Genomic DNA, 15,823 nt, shown 5'->3' with positions numbered 1-15,823 from the left:
TTGAGCACCCTTGGTCTATAGGGATGATGTGCAGGCCATAGACCAGTGTTTTTCAATCCTGGTCCTCAAGGCACCCTGCTCTGCATGTTTTGGATGTTTCTGAGGTTCAGCAAACCTGATTCAGATGATTGCAGTTCAGCAAAGCCTGATAATCTGCTATCAATTGATAACAGGTGTGTGAAAGCTGGGAAACATCTAAAACATGCAGGGCAGGGTGCCTTGAGGACCAGGGTTGAAAAACACTGCCATAGATGACTACATAGCCAAGCTGGAATTACTTCATGGAAACTTTATTTTAGGTTAAGATTTTCTAGAATGATGTTTCAGTCTTTTAAATAAATCCACTGTATATAACTGCTTATTTATACACGATCGAAAAGGAACAATCCCCTATTATACCTGAGGACAGTTTAGAGTGGAGTTGATCTAACTTTTGTGTTGTGGACCGTGACAGGATGCATACCCAGATAGAAACAGCATGCATATAAACGCACAGAGATAACATGTAAACACCAGGAAAAATCTGTTAGGGATTCTTTTAATGCCAGCAGTGTTAAGAACTTCACTAAGCTCCAGCTAAGTAGTAAGCTAGACTTTAAGAGTTGTGATCAAGGGTTTAAAGGCATCTGTAAATAATTATAAATCTGTAAGATAACATGTCTTGCACCTTTGCTATTTATAAAAGAAAGATACACAGTTTCAGCCATGCATGGGTGATTAAAAAGAAAATATTCCTAATAAAATAAGCATATGTGAAATGTTTTCATGTAATGTTTTTTTAAGCACTCCATTAGTAAAAAAATTGTTTCTAGTAAGATTGGACACAAAATTAACAATATATTTATTCAGGAAGGGAGAAGCTGTTAGGAAAGCTTCTAAATCTTTATCCTATTGACTAACTACTGAAGGTTTGCATAAATACGACGGCAAGACCTCTCTCTGTTTTGCATTCTCAAAATGATGTAATCAGCAAAGACAGAGATTCTTTGTCTTGTAGCACCGGTAGACAAGTTATGTTAAGTAATACGTTTAGATTTTAAGAGCAAAAATAGCAGAAATATTTCTGATTACTTTTAACGTGGGGCTCTGGGAAAACATCAGGGGCAGTAGACTTTTTACTTGATCTCTGTTACCTGATAAAACAGCGATTGGCTTCAGAGTTAATCTGAGTTTAACACATTTCTTTTCACAGTTTACATTCAGATGGGAGACAGCTTTAGAGTAGATACCCATAGAAATCCATTTTTAATAATCATCTACTCTTTTGTGACAGCAGTGGAGGAAGTTAAGAGATAAAAAATGTATGAAGTGTGAAATGCCTGGGGTCGTTATCGCTCTAAGAATGTGGTTCAGGGGGGCAGCAATGCTAGTTCGTGCATGTTTCCCACCTGAATTCGTCAGAGGAACAAATATTTGTTGAAGAGATGATAATTATAGCTGTAAGCTGCTCAGCGTATGACATAGCATGCATTGAAGAGATTTTTTAACGTTCAGCATCTACAGTTGATCGGAATTGGATTATGCAACAACCATATTTATTAGTTCATCGAGGGTGTCAACAGAGTTAGGAAGAAATGCTGCAATTAAACCTGCAGATTCACTGTGGCAAGTACTAAACTACTGCGTTAGGATATAAACATTTGAACAATTCTCTGATGAGAAATGTTCAAATGTTTACATGGCTGCACAGTGAAACAGTGGGTAGCACTGCTGCCTTGCAGCAAGGAGATTCCTGGTTCAATTCCTGGTCCAGGGTATTTCTGCGCTGGAGTTTGCATATTCTCCCTGTGCATGTGTGGGTTCTCTCTTGGTATTCTGGTTTCCTCCTGAAGTCCAAAAACATGATTGTTAGGTTAAATAGCTTCTCTAAATTCTCCTTAGGTGTGAGTGTGAATGGCTGTTTGTCCTGTTTGTCTCTTTGTTGCCCTGTGATAGACTTTTGACCCCAGCAGGGATAAGTGTGACGGAAGATGGATGCATGCAGGTTATCTTTCTTTCTTTTCTTTAAATTCAATTTAATTTTAGTTATTTGGTACATCTCTTCTTTTAGATCCCTCTGTATTTGTCCTTCCATAAACTCTGAGTAGCCCCGCTGTCTCTGTCAAAGAAAAGCATTCCCAAACTGTAAAGGCTCTAAAATTGTATCATCAAAATGTTTGTTATATTTAAAATCTGTATCTTTTTTCTACAGCAAAGAGTGGGCCCAACTTCCATATTTACAATCCCTACAGAGTTGCACCATATATGGTCGCAGCTCAGGATTTCTCTGACAACCACACACTTCGTCCCAGTGAAAGGCATTAAAGTTTGTGCTTGCAGTGGGATAAAATGTTTGAAAGTTTTAGGGGTATAAATGTAATTGCAAGGAGCTTTCAGAACATTCCTCAATCAAGCCTGGTGTCTGCTGGTCTTCTCTGAAGGTCTTCATTAAATAGAAGAATCATCCCCTCAGACAGAGAATGACAGTTATTACGTCTCTTGCCTCTGAGCTGGCCAGCATTCCTCATTGTTTTGGAACATCTATGTTTACCCCATAAGCACCAAGCCACAAAGTTTCTAAAATACCCAGAGGCCCTTTTTTTTATTCACCTTGAAGAAATAGGTCTATATATTGGAAAAGACAGTAGGTGTTCAAGTTAACTCTGCTTTTTAGCATTTAAACTTATATTTATACAGTTGCACTTAAAGGTTTACATACCCTTCTATTAAAGACATAAAAAAATCAACTTCTAGTAAAATAAATTGAAATTTACATCAGTAATAATAAATAAAACATTATTTAAAAAATGGAAATCATCTTACTGATTTTGAATAAATATTAAAGCTTGAACTTTCCTTTTTGATAAAGCTTATAGTTAGAGTGGCTCAGGTTATCCAGCGCTATCTCTATAGTTATGCTGCTATAGGCTTAGACTGCGGATACATGCGGATGCTGTGCCTGGACTTCAGCTCAGCTTTCAACATCATCTTCTCACAGCATCTCATAGCTAAACTGGAACAGCTGGGCTTCAATACACATTGAGTGTACACTACCGTTCAAAAATTGGGGTCACATTGAAATGTCCTTATTTTTGAAGGAAAAGCACTGTACTTTTGAATGAAGATAACTTTAAACTAGTCTTAACTTTAAAGAAATACACTCTATACATTGCTAATGCGGTAAATGACTATTCTAGCTGCAAATGTCTGATTTTTGGTGCAATATCTACATAGAGGCCCATTTCCAGCAACTATCACTCCAGTGTTCTAATGGTACAATGTGTTTGCTCATTGGCTCAGAAGGCTAATTGATGATTAGAAAACCCTTGTGCAATCATTTTCACACATCTGGAAACAGTTTAGCTCGTTACAGAAGCTACAAAACTGACCTTCCTTTAAGCAGATTGAGTTTCTGGAGCATCACATTTCTGGGGTCAATTAAACGATCAAAATGGCCAGAAAAAGAGAACTTTCATCTGAAACTCGACAGTATATTCTTGTTCTTTGAAATGAAGGCTATTCCATGCTAGAAATTGCTAAGAAATTGAAGATTTCCTACAACGGTGTGTACTACTCCCTTCAGAGGAGAGCAAAAACAGGCTCTAACCAGAGTAGAAAAAGAAGTGGGAGGCCGCGTTGCACAACTGAGCAAGAAGATAAGTACATTAGAGTCTCTAGTTTGAGAAACAGACACTTCACAGGTCCCAAACTGGCATCTTCATTAAATAGTAGCCGCAAAACACCAGTGTCAACATCTACAGTGAAGAGGCGGCTGCGGGATTCTGGGTTTCAGGGAAGAGTGGCAAAGAAAAAGCCACATCTGAGACTGGCCAAGAAAAGAAAAAGATTACCAACCAATCCAACTTGTGGGAGCTGCTTTTGGAAGCGTGTGGTGCAATTTCTCCAGATTACCTCACCAAATTAACAGCTAGAATGCCAAAGGTCTGCAATGCTGTCGTTGCTGCAAATGGAGGATTCTTTGACGAAAGCAAAGTTTGATGTAAAAAAAAAAAAAAAAATCTTATTTCAACTACAAATCATTATTTCAAACCTTGTCAATGTCTTGACTCTATTTTCTATTAATTTCACAATGTATGGTGGTGAATAAGTGTGACCTTTTAGGAAAACACTAAATTGTTTGGGTGACCCCAAACTTTTGAGCGGTAGTGTAGATCCAGAAGGTTCTGCAACAGTTTCTTCCCCACTGCCATCAGACTGCTGAACTGTTGTAAAAAGTCTAAATCATGTCAAAGACTCGCTCTGCTATTAGACTATCACACTGATAACATCAAACCAAACATACTGCATACTTGCACCATATATATTAATGCTCTGAACTGCCATATCAATGTGTTTTTTGTACCATGTTTTTTTTTTTTCTCCCACACTTTTTGCATTTAATCACTGCTGCACTTTATGGAATGGAAATGTCAATTTACTTTTTGAAAAGCTGTACTAAGTGAAATGTCGTTAATGACAATAAAAGTTGTCTAAGTCTAATTTCTGGAGGACATTGGTACCCCTATCCATCAGCCAATGAGTCAATGCAATCAACTGATTTTCCTTAGAAAGAAAACTTTGAATCAGTTTGACTGTATGATCTGGTTGCATCATCTCTGTAAAGTGCTTTGAGATGACATATGCTGTGAATTGGTGCTATATCAATAAACTGAATTTAATTTAATTAATACATACATATCAATATATTAATAAATAAAACAAATAAACAAGCCTTATGGAGCTCGTGAAGTAAAGTGTTGTTGAACACTTTAAGGCAATCACCCAAATCAGTTGTTTTCTGTAATATTCAGTAAATGTTCAGTCAGAGTTCTGCTGAAGTCTGACTGAACTTTAATTTTTAAAGTTACTTTAACTACTTTAATTTGTCAGGAACTTTAATTTGTCTTTAATTTGTGTGGAGCAATTTGTTCTTGGAATTATTCCTTTAGTAAATTATAACTGAGTAATTTCTGTTGTTTATTATCACTTTTTCGGTTTTGGGTTATTTGAATTAATAGTGAGCATTTATAATTTCTTTAATGAGAGGACCCATGGACATTCAAGCACAGCAGTAGGAAATGAAATGATACACCTAAATACTTGTTTTATGGTTGGATCAGCTGCAACTTTAGAAAGCAGATCAAATCCATCCAACTAAAAAACTACTGCAACTACAAAAGAAATTCATTTTTCCATCTCAGTATCATGGTTTTTAGAATGTGTCGTAACCCTGAACAACAAACATCCCCAAATATATTACATAAGATTCAGAAAAGCATCTCAGTTATTTGTCATGTGGTTGTTATATAAAGTGAAACAAATGATAGCCAGTAATTCAGAGTAAATCTAATATTTCATGTCACTGATATCAAACTGAGCTGTGCAATGAAATAGCCCTTCTTCTCAGTAATCTCAGTAAGTAAAATATAAAATGTAATCCATTTTATATATATATACACAGAATGTGTGTATAGTTAAATCTGAGACATAATTGATTGTTTGATTCTCAGTATTCTTTAGCTAAACCACTACTTTCTACTCAATCACAGATAATTAGAGCAGAAATTGTCAGACAGCTATTATCGTTGTAAGAATGGGTCAGGTGAAGCCATGATATTAGGGGATTAGTTAGCAGACAGTAAATATCCAATGAAGCCTTTCATCATCCATCTTGAATGAAGCAAACTGTCACAGTTCAGAGCGGAGCGCAGCTGTCTGACGGCCGGCGATCCCTCAGTGGAGTCCTGGTAAAGCTCCACAATAGCTGCTTTATTCTGTCTGAGATGGGGAGGGTTCAGACACACTTCCTCTTTTCCTCCCTCTCCCTCCTTTCCTTGTTTGTTGACAGAGTTTCACTCGGCACCAACAGACCAGTGTCTAAGCTTACATAATTTGATGTCAGATGTAGAGAGAGTTTTTTTTTTTTTTTTTCTGAGAGACACGTTTGGGGTCGTAGGGGCCAAATCAGATCCTGCGTCTTAGGAGTTGTGCAAGCTGTCAGTGCCAACAGTCAGTCCAAGAGTCAAAGCGTTAACTAATAACAGCCTATCCCTGGTGGGCCATCAAACAGAAATAAAGGGAAGGAAGCAGGAGAGGAATTATGTCCTCCATCTTATTATTGCACATTCTTATACTGGTCCTAAAGCAGAAATAAGTAGAATATGCCCACCATCTCTTTGCCTTTTCTTCAGCTGCATGTCTCCTTTCCAGTTCTCCCAGTTTAATTAAGCCTCTTAGACCAGCTGGGACACCTTTGGTTGTAGATTCCTTTATCTGTTTCAGGACTGACCCCACCTTCTTCAGCAGTCACAACCACTCCAAAGCCTTTATGCATCTTTCTTCAAGACCAAAAGATATGCCTCACTACAGGCAAATTAATTCACAAATCAGGTCCTGGCTGTGCCTGCAGGCTCAAGGGGGCTGATCCCTTTATCCAGTAATCGTTGGACAGAAAGGAAACACTGTGAACCGGTTGCCATTTAAATGTTTTATAATATAAAAAAAATTCATATATAGAGAGATTTTCTTCTTGACCTAACTGGATCTATTGCCAGACCAAAAGAATAAAATAAAATGACATTTAGGATGTATTTGTTTGCTACTGTTTTGTATTAAGTTGACTTAGTTCAAGAGGTTACATTAAAACCACTTTGCTCCAAAAAATAAAATAAAAAATGTAAATTCTAGTTAGAAAATGTAAGTGAGACAGTGGATGCAGGAACTCATCCTACAACCAGAGGGTTGCCGGTTTGAACCCTCCCTCCGTCTTTCTGTCATTGGGCAAGATACAGCACCCGCAGTGGAAAATAATAAAGTGCATTTACTTACTTGATTACCATACTTAAGTGATTTTTTTGAGTATCTTTACTTCACTCAAGTAACTTTTTGGGGCAGTACTTATAACTTTCACTCTACTACATTACAAAGTCAAATATTGTACTTTCTACTCCACTACTTTTTGAAGCAGCTGCTACAGTAGTTCCTTGTTCCTTTTAGCTTAACTTTGCTTTCTAATATGCTGTTTTTCTTTTTTTTATGCAATTTCAACATGTAAGATAGCAGCCCTTAGGACTGAATTTGGACACCAATGTTTTAGAGAATTAATAACATTTCACAAATGTGACAAACTCAGTGCAGATATTATTTGTAGTTTATTAATTTTATTAAGGCGTTAGTTGTTGCCATTTGGCCGAGTTTTTCAGTACGAATGGTGCTCAAGTCAGAGTGCCGTTTTTTTTTTTTTTGTGATAATAGATTCAACCTTAAAATTCTATTCAGTAGTGAGAGTTTGAGGAGAATGAAGACGCACCTGTTTTACTTTCGGCCTGTTTTTTATATAAGAAATAATCATCAAAATTGCTTTCCTAATTTTTTTGTGGCATTTTTATGCTGAAGTTTTCTACAAGTTGTCTAGAAGTTGTAGCAGAGAAGTTCTACACATCAAAACTTCAGGTGGTTTCTGAAGGTTACACTCTGAAAATTTTAAAGAAATGTGCTGATATTAGAAATATTAATTTGTACTGAATACTTAAGTATTTTTAAACTTGAGTACTTCCATACTTGTACATTTTTAACAGAGTAACTTTAACTTGCAGTTGAGTAACATTTGACTATGAGTATCATAGCCTTTTACTCAAGTACTACTCTTGAGTACTTCGTCCACCACTGATCACCCACAGCGCCTACTGATCGTGGTCAGAGGTTTTGGTGGTGCCCGTTTATAGCAGCTCTCACTGTGCCCCAGTGCAGCTGTGGATGCAATTAATCTTGCCACCAGTAAGGACTGAATGTAGTGCAAAGCTTCGGAGTACAGGCTACTCACCAAGTCAGAGGTGTCCAATTTTTTATTTTCACTGCAGCTTGTGATTGTGAAAGTTGTGAAGTTAAAAGAACCCTCTAATTATAAACAAAAAACTGAGAGGTTTTGTTTAGTTTTTGATTAATATATTCTATGATATAAGCTAAACATACTATTTTTATGACATGTTTTTTGGTGAAAGGGATGCGAGAAAATCATGCTTGCTCTGCCCCGCCATGGTTTAGTAAGTTATCACCACAACCACTTTTGCAATTTACATTATGTTTTGTTAGTTTGATTCTGCATGAAAGTCAGGAAAACAACTCAAAACACGACAGTTTGGACTCCGGTTGTTTATAGACACTGTCTGGTATTTAAATGTTGCCAGCTGGTGTTTATAAATCCTGCTTAAAATGTAGCGTTTAACAACAACCACTAGCTGTTTAAATTGTGGTTTATGAATTGTTATTCAAGCTGGAACATTAAGACATCTGCTTGAAATGATGCTGAGATAAACGGTGTGTTTTATTTAGATTATGCCTCCCTTCACTTTGATCGAAAAACACAATAAAACAAAAGAAGGGCATGAAGCTCACTGAGATGTTTATAGGTTGCTCGAGAACATAGAAAAAAGTTGTCTCTCAGTCTGAAAAAACAACATCAGTTCTTTACAGCTATCTTTTTCTAGAACCAGATTAGAACCAGCACTCCGACCTGTCCCACCTCAACACCGGACCTTCGTTGTTACGGAAACCCTTGAAAATTCAGAATGGTGGTCTTTTTTTAAATCCCTGTTCTGCTCATTTGTTCAGCCTGACCTTTGAAGAATGACGATCATTCATGTTATGTAGCTGCAGTGATCTAAGCTGAAGGTTTGATATACTTTGAGTAAACTGTCCACAGATGTTTTAGTTTCTTCAATAATCAAATTAAAACATTTGTAGATTTAAATATTTAATTTCCTTTAGATTTAGAGTAAATTGATAGGTTTCCTGAATTTTATGCTTTGTTACGTTTGTTTACATCTTTAACACCCAGAGGACAAGTTTTGAAAATCAGTTTTACTTTAGATTTCTCAGCCTATCTACATTATTGAATATAATAAAATTTTCCTTTTGAATGAATGTATTTCCTAAAGGACCGTGTGACCTAATTTTGTAAAAAGCTAACTAATGGAGCCAAGATTTTATGGCTGTTTTGATAGTAGCAAAGAGAGAGGTGCTGGAATGAACTAAGGGAGACATTTTCCACTCACTGTAATTCAAAGCTATTATGTGTGACCCCTGTTGGTTTCTCATATCACAGTAATGATGAGTGGATGCTGAGCTGTGCTGCTCCCCATTGCACACCGCTTCTGCTCCAGTGGAGTTTTCTATCCCAGTAACAACATGTGGGCTTCCTCAAACCCTATGGTTTCATACCCATTTGTCAGTGGGTGGCCAGCAGAGACACATTCTACAGAACCTATTTAAAGTCTTTACATATTTTAGAAGGAAAATAACTTTCTGTGAGATAGCTTCTGCTTGTCAAATGTTAAAAGTTTTGTTGCTAAAATTTGTCATAAGTGCAAGATCGGAGTTGAGAGAAACGTCTAAAATCAGCATGCAGGGATTCAATAGTACTGCAAAAATATTTAAATTGCAAAAGCAAAAACAGAGCTCATGAAAACCCTAACTGAACATGAATACAATAAAATTCTTGCACAGATCTGTTTGCCCTCCACACACCATGACCCCCATCATTTCTGGTCTCTGGTGGGAGTCAACAAACTGTGCTGTCGCTGCTATATGTGGGCATCAGTAGTTTTTTCCTATTAAACAAACAAATCCACAGCATTTTTGATTTTTCTTCTATAAAGGCATCAATAACTATTCAATTCAGTTTATTTGTAGTGCCAGTTCACAACACGTCAGCTTAAGGCACTTTACAGTTCACCAGATCATTCAGTCAAATTGATTCAAAGTTTTCTATCTAAGGAAAACCAGCTAATTGCATCAAATGTTTTACTCAAATGCATTCCCTCACACTAACCATGCTTGTGGCGACAGTGGAGAGGAAAAACTCCCTTTTAACAGGAAGAAACCTCCAGCAGAACCAGGCTCAGTGTGAGTGACCATCTGCCGAGGCCGACTGGGGTTCAAGGAGAGAGAAGCACAGATACAAAAAGCAGCTGTAAAAGGCCAGAAAACGCACAGCCAGGCAGACACGCTCCGAGCCAGCTCCCCATTCTATTTTTAGAAATTCTAGGAACCACTAGTAAACCTGCAGATTGATAGCAAAGTGCTCTGTAAGGAACATAAGGAACAGTCATATCTCTGATATAAGATGGAGCTTGGTCATTTAAGGCTTTATTTGTGAGAAGGAGAATTCCAATGCAATGCAATGCAGAAATGATTTACCAACCCCTCTACATAATCTAATCCAGGTGTTCCAATCATTTCCATGCTCACAGGTGTATTACATCCAGCACCTAGACATGCCGGCTGCCTCTGCAACCATTGGTAACAAATTCCAGGATGATGCTTTTATGGGATGCCATCTGTGTGATAATCATGTAATGAAGTTTCTTCGTTTTTAAATAGAATAATAATAATTTAACTTTATTCAACTCACACTGGAGAAATTCCCTCTCTGCATCCAACCCATCCCCTTGCGGTGTGGCGCCTGGGAAATAGTGTGGGGTTAAGGGTTTTGCTAATAGACCCAGAGGGCAGGCTGTGGGGATCGAACCACCTACTTGCAACCTTCTCAGAGCACAAGAGCACTGCTCTAAACATTAGTCCTAAAAGTACTTTTTCCCTAATTTCCCCTAACTTTACTGGAACCTGATGTTCAAGTAAAGTTGTTGTTACAACCCATGTCTGGATTCTACCTCTGTCTCTGCATCCATTGATAAAACTGATCTAATCTGATGTTTTTTATTTGGCCTTAAGCTTGTATTGAATTATCTGATTGGTTCATTTAATATTTTATAATAAATCCAATTTATAAAATAGATAAATATTGCCTGACATGTTTTAAGTCTCAATTTCTAAAGCAAAACGTTCATAATTTACTAAAATGTTGAATTAATCAGTTTGACAATATTTTTTTGCTTTTAAGAGGTAAGTATAATATATTTCCTTATTGGGAAGGCTGGGTATTTAATTAAACAAGTAAACTAATATAATTAATTAAGAAACTGGAACAGGACACATCAAATAAAGCAAAGTAGATAATCAAAAGTACTGATCAGCAAAGTTTGTTTATTTATAAATCAAATTACAGAGACAAACAAAACGGTACATTTAAAAAGCGTGAGATTCAGAAAAGAAGCTAAAGCAAATTACATAAAGAAAGGAAACGAGTAGCCTACAGATAAAACCACCGCGTCTCCCGCTGCTCTCTGATTGGCTCGTGCTTAATGAGTCCTAATTAACTGACTGAAGTGCAGGTGCGCCAGAGAGCGCGCATTAGGAAGGAGCTTCTATGAGCGGCTATGACTTGCCATCCAAAACGAGAGTTACGTTTACTTTTAATATTGATTATTATAAGTGTATTTATTTTTCAGCGTTGTTTTTCGGTTAGTTTAGCACCGAGGGAAAATGATTCTGCCGGCCTGCGTGGAGTTTCTGCGGGCGGAGAGAGTCCTGCACACGGTCAGCGGGGGCTTTCGCATGCCGTTAAACAGGTTACATGGACTCCGAGCTGGGATTTATTCAGCCTGTCGGCTCTCCTGGAGCTCCAGCCTGGCTTTAAACCTCCGACTAACTCACTCCCACCTGTCGGGGAACTAAAACCTGATAAAACCAGTAACAGTTTAAACCTCAGCAGCTCCATGTGGACCACCGGGAAGGTCAGGGAGGAAAGAAGATCAGCTGCTCAAGGCTTTAAACAAGGTTACCAGGCAGATTTTACAGGTCAGGTCAAACTTTGTTACAGCTTATCTAAAAGCAACCAAAATATTTAAAAATGGGATTTTAAAAAAGTAAAAAAAAAAAAAAAACTATACTCTGTTAAAGGCTGCATACCTCCACTGATTGCATGTCCTATTTTTTATGTTTGCTTGTTGTACAGTGTCCTTGGATGAAATAAAATGTATTAATTTCACTGTCTTATGCAACAAATAAGTGAGATTTCTACTATTAAATTAAACCATGTTCTTTTTAATAGCAAACAAGCATTGTTTTTAAAACCAGCAGCTTAAATTTACTAATACCCCTCTCGGTGATTAATGGTACACATTTTGTTTTGTAAATTACGTTATTTTATTCTGTTGCCTTTGGTACAGTAATATTTGCTTAAATCTTAGGCCTCCCTGTCAGCACTGTAATTTTAAACACACCTGTGGATTTTTAATAAACGAGGGAAGCCTGAAGTGTTTCCACTAATGTGAGCTGTAAATGTTAAGGTCTTCAGTCTGCTAATTAATCATTCTTTGGGTCCCTGGATTTCTGTTTAGCTATACTGCTTCAAATTTTATTCATTTATTTTTTCTACAAGTCTGTATTTTACTTATGTCTACTCTAGAATATAATTAAGATGCAATACAACGTTATGTTTTAACATTTTTGTTGTTGTTTTAGGTTTTTCTGTTATTGAGGGGAAGGTTTTGGGCCTTTCGTCTGACTCCAGCCCATATTTCTCTGAGTGGGAGGCCATGAGACCTCTAGTGAAGTGTGCCGATGATTCTATGACTTTCCATGCATCCGGTCAAGGGTTCACACACCTGCAAGTTGACAGAAGTAAGACGACAGACATCTTATTAGTCAATATAAAATGTAACTCAGGTTTTCCCCCTATATGAGACTATAGAAAAGCAGGATGATTTACATTTCTATTATCTATGCTTTTTACTTTTTTTTTTTTTTGGATAGCTCAGAACGACGGCTGTGGTTTTCTTTGTGTGTCGTGAAGGCTCTTAATATTTCTGTCTGTAGTCTAACTTATTCCTAAAGCTTCAGAATCTTGAAGCATCTTTTTTCCATCTCCAGAGAAGGCTTCTCCCATCTCCATTTTCCAGCTGCCATCCTACTGCAGCTACGTGGTGAAGGCGTCACGGACTGACCTGGAAATGATGGTGCCATATGATGACTGCTACATCATACAGGAGGTATCAGGAGCAAAGGTTGCCTGATATTATCAAAGTATGCTCCAGGTAATGGGTGTCTATTTTTCCTCTATCAGAATGGCAGTCACGTGCTCCCAATGCTGTGGTTAGGAAGCCCTCTGAGGCTGTCCTGTCCAATCACAGCATCCACAGTTATTCCCATGTACTCCCTGCCGGCTCCCACAGTCTTCTGCTCTGCGGATAGCATGGCAGTACAGGTCCAGCAGCAAGAGCATAGTTTACCTGTCCTTGGTGTCATAGGTACGTACACTACAGTGATGGCTCAAGAAATCCTGTTTCAGACTTTATTTCAAACTTTTCCAAACTGGAAACTATTACAATCCACATAAAATGGGGTTTATAATCCTCAATAGAAAAGTGATTCTTCATTGCAGACTTTCATTAAGAATTCTATTTGAAATAGTTTGGGAAAGGATTGCACCTAGAGCAGGCATCTTGGTGCAATCAGTCACTAATGTACTGATGTATTTACACATCATAGGATATTAGATTTTGTTTGATGGAATACTTCTATATCACAGTAGGCTGCAAGCTTTGGCCACAGTGGAGCTCTAAGCTAAGCTTTACACTTCTTTTGGTTACTTTGTCTAACATTAGTAAGGTTTCTTTCTTCCATAGCTGCCAAGACTCCCACTTGGACCGGGAAACTATTGTATTTTACCCTTCTTTTCTCTTCTTTGCAGTCTCCTATAAATGTCCCGTATTGTGGTATTATAGAATTGTATAAAAAAAATGTATCTGTCTCTCAAAACAGAACTGTTACTAGCATCACAATTCAAAATCTAATCCCCTTATTATAGGCTGAAATTGGTGGACGCATGTTTATTTTAGATTTGTGTGTACATGTCTTAAAAATATAATGCATACTGGAGCATGACTGGGATAGTCGGATGGCTTACAGCAAATCTCGTATAAAATTTCCTTTGTTTTCAACTCTAAAACTTGACAGGTATTATTTCTTCCGTTATAATTTTTTTTTATATCAGTAGTACATTACTGGGACATTTATTTGCCCTCTTACAGACTCTATTCACATAAAAATATACTTTATTGATACTGAGGGAAACTAAAAAGATTTTGTTTTAGAAGCTTTAGTATCATTGCACAGTACTTATGAGTTAATTTATTTAGACTCCAAATGTAATGCCTCCACTTAAAGGACTGGAGTGGGAAACAATGGATTTTATGGTGTCTTCAGACTGCACGCTGTGTCTGCTGCAAGCGAGGTGGATACACATAGAGGCCATCAGTGCATCCCACACGGCGAGGGTGTTCACTGCTCTGCTCTCTCATGGGGCTACTAGGTAGAACTGAGGTGTTGTTAAACAGCAGCGCCGCATGGAGAGAGCCGAGCGGTGATTGCTGCAGATGAAACGAGCTCAACTTTTCTATGAAATCGAGACACCGTAATAGATCAGGGACAGGTTGTAGGCGAAGCTTTTTTAGTTTGAAATGGAATATAGAGAAAATGATGTTAAGAGGTAGAATGATTTTAAGAGGTTTTAAAAAAGCCATTTTAATTTAGTCCTGTGCTGATCGCCCTCACTTGCCTCCAGCACAGAGCATGGTCTTTCACTGCCCAGGATCTGTGTTTTCTGATGGAATGGATTTACAAGGAAGTCCCACTGAATTAGACACAGCTTTAGATGAACCAAAGTGGATTCTTTTTTGTTTCCCCGGAACATTTGGAGCTTTTCCAAAGAAATGGTCTCTCCAAGGTGTTTCAAAAGTTTTTCAGAGAGAATGTATGCATATCTTATGCATACAAGTACAGTATGTATGCTCACACAAACACACATCCACTGTCCAGTAACTGAATACCTTTAAGAATCTAACATGCATGCAGTGTGAATTCACATTCATATATATATATATATATATATATATATATATATATATATATATATATATATATATATATATATATATAAAATCTTTTTTCGTCAATATAACATGCAATATATTTCGGCACCGGACTTTTTCAAACGAGAAATCTACCAAACACTACAAAAACGACAGCATCATCCATTTAATCAAAAATGACTACATTGACATTTTACAGTGAATTACTTTCTATTTACGCTTTCCATTTTCTAGCCTTAGACACACTGTCGATGGCTAGCTCAGTCAGTGTCTTCGAGTTGGTCTGAGATGGCCAGACTAATATTACGATAAATACTTTACTATAGGATTCATCGGCGTATTTGTGGATTTTCTTGGTTAGTACATCCACTGACTGTAAAATTACCTTAGAAACATCTTCCAGGAGCCAGAAGACTGCTTGTTTTTGCAAATGTGAAACATAGGCATTTTTATGGCGCGTCTCCGTGAGAGTGAGGACTACCAAGATGTGGGCCGGTGACTTCACTTTTTTTCCGTCTATTAGCAATCAAGTGAATAGAGATCAGTGCGTCCAAAGCGAAGGACCTTCGAGGCTGGTGACTTACCAAAAAAACAAAAAAAACAATCATTCCTTATGTTTTGTTATATTCATCACCAGCACAGGAATTGCGTGTGATTTTATGCAATAACTTATATCAAAAAGAGCCCTAACATTTGCTGGGACTGGGAGGTCATCGGTTGTAATTAAAAATGAATGTTAAAGAAAAAGTCCTGTCAGCAAGGAATAATCAATTGATCATTATCTATACCTAAAACTAATACGTTAGCAGTGATTTAATTAATTTAGCGTTAATCAGTAAAAAAAATTAAAATAATTTTTGTCTCAATCGCTGATTCTGGGAGCGGCCATTTATGCCTAAATATAGTAACACCTCACTCCTGACATCTTCCGGCAGTGGTGTCACGGTGCGCTAAGCCTAGCGCCATTCTCCCCGCTTTACAAGCAAAATCAATGGGAGCTATTATACACACCTGCAATCAACAACAATTAGATGTTGAGAGGACTTCATCATTGAAATTTGCAAGAGGTATAA

Source organism: Cyprinodon variegatus, unplaced genomic scaffold, assembly GCF_000732505.1.
Source record: "Cyprinodon variegatus isolate N-32 unplaced genomic scaffold, C_variegatus-1.0 Scaffold843, whole genome shotgun sequence".
NCBI classification, from domain to species: domain Eukaryota; kingdom Metazoa; phylum Chordata; class Actinopteri; order Cyprinodontiformes; family Cyprinodontidae; genus Cyprinodon; species Cyprinodon variegatus.
This window is presented reverse-complemented; position numbering follows the sequence as displayed.